We start from the raw sequence: 8,210 nt of genomic DNA, 5'->3' as shown, positions 1-8,210 counted from the left end.
CTGCTAAAATATTTATAGCCAGAACTGTTTATCTCTTTCATAATAACTCTGCTTTCCATCACCTGTCTTATCTATTACCTATGGCATTTTTTGTGTGTCTTATTGTGCATAAATATGTGACTCTTCAGATTTTGTGGTATATTAGCCTGATGAAGAGACCTGCGTAGTCTTGAAAGCTTGCAATTTGTTACCATCTTTTCAGTTAGCCATTAAAAGGTATCAACCGCTGAGGACTCTCAAATCTAAATATTTTTCTATCTACACGCTAACACGGTACAAAGATATATATTTTCCCTATAAAAAAAGTTCAAATCACCTCCATTTTCTCCCCATTAAAAATTAAAAATAAGTACAAAAATACACGTGATATCACCGCATTCAGAAAAGTGATCAAAACATAAAAATAATTAACCTGATCGGTAAACATATAAACAAAAAAAATTCAAGGACGCCAAAATTACGTTCTTTACGTTGCTGCAATACCACAAAACATGTTGTAACAAGCGATCAAAATGTTATATCTATCTCAAAGTGGTTTCAATAAAAAGATTGTCCTACCCCGCAAAAAATAAGCCGTCACACAGCTCCATCGACTGAAAAATGAAAACGTTAGGAATCTCAGAAAATGGCAACCAAGCACCCCTTTAGACCCCCCGCATTCCGATTGCAGGATCACGGCTGCTTAAGGCCACATCCCCACTATCAGTATTTGGTCAGAATTCAGTCAGTATTTTTTCTCAAGAGTGGGAGCCAAAACCAGGTGAGGACCAATCACAGAAAAGGTATAATAGAAACTAGTTCAACAATTCTGCATTTATCACCCACTCCTGATTTTGGTTCCCACTCCTGAGAAAAAATTCTGACTGAATACTGACCAAATCTGAAAGTGGGGCCGTGGCCTAAATGTGCAAAATGGAGTCGGACATTAGTAGTGTGCAAAGTTTTTGAGGGCATCATGAGAGATGATCTGCAGAGTTATATCGGAGAGAATAATATAATAAATGATAATCAGCACGGATTCATGAAAAATAGGTCGTGTCTAACCAACATGTTGGAGTTCTAGGTGGAGGTAAGTGCAAATCTGGATGTTGATAATGGGGCTCATGTGATTTATCTGGACTTTGCAAAGGTATTTGATACTGTACCACATAACAGCCTTATACTGAAGCTACAGAAGCAAGGACTTGGGGGAACTATAAGCAGATGGGTAAGGAATTGGATAAATGATAGGAAACAAAGATTCGTCATAAATGGTACATTCTCTAAATAGGACATAGTCAGCAGTGGGCACCGCAGGGATCTGTGCTAGGGCCGATTCTTTTTAACCTCTATATTAATGACCTTGGGGATGGGATTGAGAGTAAAGTGTCAATCTTTGCCGATGACACCAAACTATGTAGGATATTAAAATCTGATCTTGATATTACGATATTGCAGAACGATCTGGATAAGATATCTGAATGGGCAAACACTTGGCAGATGAGGTTTAATGTAGATAAATGTAGAGTAATGTACCTAGGACTGAGTAATCTTATTGCTGCATATATATATTAAATGGGAGTATACTCGGGACTACAGAACAGGAGAAGGACTTGGGCATTCTGGTTACAAGTAAGCTAAGCAGCAGTACTCAATGTCAAGCAGCAGCCACAAAAGCAAACAAGATTTTAGGATGTATAAAAAGAGAAATAAAATAGCGCAATCCCAATGTACTGTTACCCCTTTATAAATGGTAAGCTCCACATTTTAAAAAGGATACTCAGAAGTTAGAGTCAGTTCAAAAGTGGGCAACTAGATTATTACAAGGGATAGAAGGCCTCTCATATGATGAGAGGTTGAAAAAGTTGGGCTTGTTTAGCTTAGAAAAAAGACGCCTCAGAGGGGATCTCATAGTACAAAAGGACTAGCACATGACTTATTCCTTCCAAAGACAATACTAAGGACCAGGGGACACTCATTACGGGTGGATAAAAGGTGATTTCGGCACCTAAACAGGAAAGGGTTATTTACAGTAAGAGCAGTCGGACTGTGGAATGCCCTACCACAAGAGGTAGTGATGGCCGACACTATAACAGCTTTCAAAAAAGGGCTGGATGATTTCCTCGATAGACGAAACATTGTGGGCTACAATTAAATTAGACAAAATGTACAACTGGGCGAGGGAGTTTGAATTTGATGGACCTAGGTCTTTATTCAATCTATGTAACTATGTAAAAGTATAACAAAGGTCAAGTGTCAAATCAATAAAAACCTGCACAACAGTGTTTGGCAATGCAATCATGGTTAAAACAGACCATGATAGAAGTGTTACAAAACGTATATAAAGAAACAAAAAACATTTTATATAGTTAAAAAAATTATCAAAATTGAATTATTAGAAAAAGTTTGAGTCCATAATAAAAAGTCTAAACATTAATCCACCAAGTACCGTATTTTTTGGACCATAAGACACACTTTTTCTCCCCCAAATTTGGGAGGAAAATGGGAGGTGCGTCTTATGGTCCGAACCTGAGCTTACTGGATAGTTGCGGTGGTGCTGGAGCAGGATCGCAGGGCTCTCGGCCCCTCCCACAGGAACCCGGCGGCGGTAGCAGAAGAGGTGAGGTGCTGCAGGGCCAGTGTATGGCTATCGGCATTGAGGAAGTGAGGCATAGCAGTGAGCGCTGCTTTCCAGTGGCCGCGGCCATCTTCCTGAAGCCGTGATCTACAGGAAAATGGCCACCCAAGCCAGTGCATGCGCAGACTGGGATTTTGGCGGCCATTTTCCTGAAGATCACGGCTTCAGGAAGATGGCCGCGGCCACCGGAAAGCAGCACCCTGCCTTTCTGCCTCACTGCCAGACTCACTCTCTGCCTCACAGACAGCCAGCGCAGCACCTCACCTCTTCTGCTGCCACCGCTGGGTTCCTGAGGGAGGGAACGGAGGGCCCTGCGATCCTGTTCCACCACCACCCCAACTCCCAGCTGCTGGAGCACCGCCTTCTTACACCCAGGGTCCGCAGCATTCCTCCACTCCATTCCCCCGCTCCACCGCCCCCCAGGTAAGATACCGTACCTATTCAGACTATAAGACGGACCACCATATTATAAAAATATTTTCTTCCTATTTTCCACCTTTGGGGTGCGTCTTATGGTTCGGTGCGTCTAATAATCTGAAAAATACAGGTATATAATTAACACAGGTAGTAAAGATGGTTGGAATTCATTAAATAAAAGTGGTGCTTTGCATAAAAATGTGAATCTATGCCACTCTTGCCGCTATAGATATGTGGATGGGAAGATGGAGATATTAAGCGGGAGAGATAATAGTGCTATAGTTAATGATAAGTCACATTTATCCAATATGGCGGGAAAGATAATAGTGCTATAGTTAATGATAAGTTACATTTATCCAATATGGTACATATCAGTAGCTGTTGCCCAGAAAAAGTATAATAGAAACACATCACCACTTCTGCATTTTTCATCCACTTTTGGTTTTGGCTTACAAATACAGATATAAAATACTGACCAAATACTGAACTTGTGAACGTGGCCTTAAACTAATACTTTGTTGAAGTAGCCTCTGAATTTAATACAACATTCAGTTTTTGGATAAAAGTTTATCAGCATGACACACATAGAATTGGCAATCCTTGCTCACTCTTCCTTGCAGTAGTGCTCTAGATCTGTCAGATTAAAAGAGCATTTGCAGCATACAGCAACCTCTTCATGTCAACCCACATATTTTCAATTGGTTTCAGGGCTGGGCTCTGGCTGGGCCATTCCAAAACCTTGATTTCCCTCTGGGGAAGCCATTCTTTTGTTGATTTGGAGGTGTGCTTAGGGTCGTTGTCATGCTGAAAGGTGAAATTCCTCTTCGTCTTCAGCTTTTTAGCAGAAGCCTTAAAGTTTTGATGCAAAATTGACTAATATTTGGAACTGTTCATAATTCCCTCCACATTGACTAAAGCCAGCTGCCAAAAAACAGCCTGAAAGCATAATGCTGCCCCCATCATGCTTCACTGTAGGTATGGTGTTCATGTGGTGATATGCAGTGTTGACTTTGCGCCAAACATACCTTTTGGAATTATGGCCAAAAAGTTCATCCTTGGTCTCATCAGATCATAACACATTTACCACATGCTTTTAGCAGACATGATGTAGATTTTGGCAAACATAGCCAGGCTTGAAGCTTTTTCTGTGTAAGAAAATGTTCCCGTCTTACCACCCTACCCCATACACCAGACATATAAAGTATGTGGAAGATAGGTGTCACATTAAGTATGCAACCAGTACTTGCCAGACATTCCAGAACAATTTTCTTCTTATGTTTTCAGCAATTTTTGTGAGATGTTTAGTTCTAGGTAATATCACTGTTGTGCCAAATGTAAGTCACTTTTTCATGACCGTCTTCATAATGTTCCATGGTATATCTAATGACTCAAATTTTTTTGTTCTCTTAACTGATAACTTTCAACAATGAGATCCCTTTGCAGTGTTGTAAGCTGTTAACACTCATCTCTTAAATAACAGTTATTCTTCAGAAATGCTGACATGTGGTAAAAAATATTAATTCCAAAACTGGTGAACAATGTCCAATTAAGTTGTGTTTTTCTGTATACAATCTTTTTATCATTTTTTCTACCCAATACAGTCAAAGCCAGATATCATGGGTTGGGCTGCTATTAACAGCCTGGAGCAGGCCATGCCCCTATTAATGAACTGAATAGAGACAGATATCATGGGGTGGGCAGCTAGAAACAGCCTGGAGAAGGCTACACCCCTATTATTGGACTGAATAGAGACAAATATTATGGGGCTGGCAGCATGGAACAACCTGGAGCAGGCTACTCCCCTATTATCAGACGGAATAGAGACAAATATCATGGGGTGGGAAGCTAGGAACAGCCTGGAAAAGGCTACACCCCTATTATCAGACTGAATAGAGACAAATATCATGGGACGGGCATCCAGGAACAGCCTGGAAGAGGCTACACCCCTATTATCAGACTGAATAGAGACAAATATCATGGGGTAGACAGCCAGGAACAGCCTGGAGAAGACTACACTCCTATTTTCAGACTGAATAGAGATAAATATCATGGGGTGGACAGCTAGGAACATCCCTGAGCAGGCCACGCCCCTATTATTGAGCTAAATAGAGACAGATATCATAGGGTGGGCAGCTAGGAACAGCCTAGAGCTGGCTACACCCCTATTATCAGACTGAATAGAGACAAATATCATGGGGCGGGCAGCCAGGAACAACCTGGAGCAGGCTACACCTCTATTATCGGACTGAATAGAGACAAATATCATGGGGTGGGCAGCCAGGAACAACCTGGAGCAGGCTACTCCCCTATTATCAGACTGAATAGAGACAAATATCATGGGGTGGACAGCCAGGAACAGCCTGGAGAAGGCTACACCCCTATTATCAGACTGAATAGAAACAAATATCATGGGGTTAGCAGCTAGGAACAACCTGGAGCAGGCTACACCCCTATTATCGGACTGAATAGAGACAAATATCATGGGGTGGGCAGCCAGGAACATCCTGGAGAAGGCTACGCCTCTATTATCAGACTGAATAGAGACAAATATCATGGGGCGGGCAGCCAGGAACAACCTGGAGCAGGCTACACCTCTATTATCGGACTGAATAAAGACAAATATCATGGGGTGGACAGCCAGGAACAGCCTGGAGAAGGCTACTCCCCTATTATCGGACTGAATAGAGACAAATATCATCGGGTGGACAGCTAGGAACAGCCTGAAGCAGGCTACACCCCTATAATCAGACTGAATAGAGACAAATATCATGGGGTTGGCAGCTAGGAACAGCCTGGAGCAGGCTACACCTCTATTATCGGACTGAACAGAGACAAATATCATGGGGCGGGCAGCCAGGAACAATCTGGAGCAGGCTGCTCCCCTATTATCAGACTGAATAGAGACAAATATCATGGGGTTGGCAGCTAGGAACAGCCTGGAGAAGGTTACACCCCTATTATCAGACTGAATAGAGACAAGTATCATGGGGTTAGCAGCTAGGAACAACCTGGAGCAGGCTACACCCCTATTATCGGACTGAATAGAGACAAATATCATGGGGCGGGCAGCCAGGAACATCCTTGGGCAGGCTACACCCCTATTATCGGACTGAATAGAGACAAATATCATAGGGTGGGCAGCTAGGAACAGCCTAGAGCAAGCTACTTCCCTATTATCAGACTGAATAGAGACACATATCATGGGGTGGGCAGCCAGGAACAATCTGGAACAGGCTACTCCCCTATTATCAGACTGAATAGAGACACATATCATGGGGTGGGCAGCCAGGAACAATCTGGAGCAGGCTACTTCCCCTATTATCAGACTTAATAGAGACAAATATCATGGGGCGGATATCCAGGAACAGCCTGGAAGAGGCTACACCCCTATTATCAGACTGAATAGAGACAAATATCATGGGGTGGACAGCCAGGAACAGCCTGGAGAAGGCTACACCCCTATTATCAAACTGAATAGAGATAAATATCATGGGGTGGACAGCTAGGAACAGCCTGGAGAAGGTTACACCCCTATTATCAGACTGAATAGAGACAAATATCATGGGGCGGGCAGCCAGGAACATCCTTGGGCAGGCTACACCCCTATTATCGAACTGAATAGAGACAAATATCATGGGGTTGGCAGCTAGGAACAGCCTGAAGCAGGCTACACCCCTATAATCAGACTGAATAGAGACAAATATCATGGGGTGGGCAGCTAGGAACAGCCTGGAGAAGGCTACACCCCTATTATCAGACTGAATAGAGACAAATATCATGGGGTGGGCAGCCAGGAACAGCCTGGAGCAGGCTACTCCCCTAATATCAGACTGAATAGAGACAAATATCATGGGGTGGGCAGCCAGGAACAGCCTGGAGAAGGCTACACCCCTATTATCAGACTGAATAGAGACAAATATCATGGGGCGGGCAGCCAGGAACAGCCTGGAGAAGGCTACACCCCTATTATCGGACTGAATAGAGACAGGTATCATGGAGCAGGCATCCAGGATCAGCCTGGAGGAGGCTACACCTCTATTATCGGACTGAATAGAGACAAATATCATAGGGTGGGCAGCTAGGAACAGCCTAGAGCAAGCTACTTACCTATTATCAGACTGAATAGAGACACATATCATGGGGTGGGCAGCCAGGAACAATCTGGAGCAGTCTACTCCCCTATTATCAGACTGAATAGAGACAAATATCATGGGGTGGGCAGCTAGGAACAGCCTGGAAAAGGCTACACCCCTATTATCAGACTGAATAGAGACAAATATCATGGGGTGGGCAGCCAGGAACAGCCTGGAGAAGGCTACACCCCTATTATCAGACTGAATAGAGACAAATATCATGGGGCGGACAGCCAGGAACAGCCTGGAGAAGGCTACACCCCTATTATCAGACTGAATAGAGACAAATATCATGGGGTTAGCAGCTAGGAACAACCTGGAGCAGGCTACACCCCTATTATCGTACTGAATAGAGAAAAATATCATGGGGTGGGCAGCCAGGAACATCCTTGGGCAGGCTACACCCCTATTATCGGACTGAATAGAGACAAATATCATGGAGTGGGCAGCCAGGAACATCCTGGAGAAGGCTACGCCTCTATTATCAGACTGAATAGAGACAGGTATCATGGGGTGGACAGCTAGGACCAGCCTGGAGCAGGCTACACCCCTATTATCAGACTGAATAGAGACAAATATCATGTTGTGGACAGCCAGGAACATCCTGGAGAAGGCTACACCTCTATTATCGGACTGAATAGAGACAAATATCATGAGGCGGGCAGCCAGGAACAGCCTGGAGAAGGCTACACCCCTATTATCGGACTGAATAGAGACAAATATCATGGGGCGGGCAGCCAGGAACAGCCTGGAGAAGGCTACACCCCTATTATCGGACTGAATAGAGACAATTATCATGGGGTGGGCAGCTATGAACAGCCTGGAGAAGGCTGCACCCCCATTATCAGACTGAATAGAGACAAATATCATGGGGTGGACAGCCAGGAACAGCCTGGAGAAGGCTACACTCCTATTATCGGACTGAATAGAGAAAAATATCATGGGGTGGACAGCTAGGAACAGCCTGAAGCAGGCTACACCCCTATTATCAGACTGAATAGAGACAAATATCGTTGTGGGCAGCTAGGAACAGCCTAGAGCAG

Source organism: Phyllobates terribilis, unplaced genomic scaffold (genome assembly GCF_046119375.1).
Source record: "Phyllobates terribilis strain yellow unplaced genomic scaffold, ASM4611937v1 Scaffold_5__5_contigs__length_657084704, whole genome shotgun sequence".
In the NCBI taxonomy this organism is placed as follows: Eukaryota; Metazoa; Chordata; class Amphibia; order Anura; family Dendrobatidae; genus Phyllobates; species Phyllobates terribilis.
Note: the sequence above shows the minus strand (reverse complement) of the source record.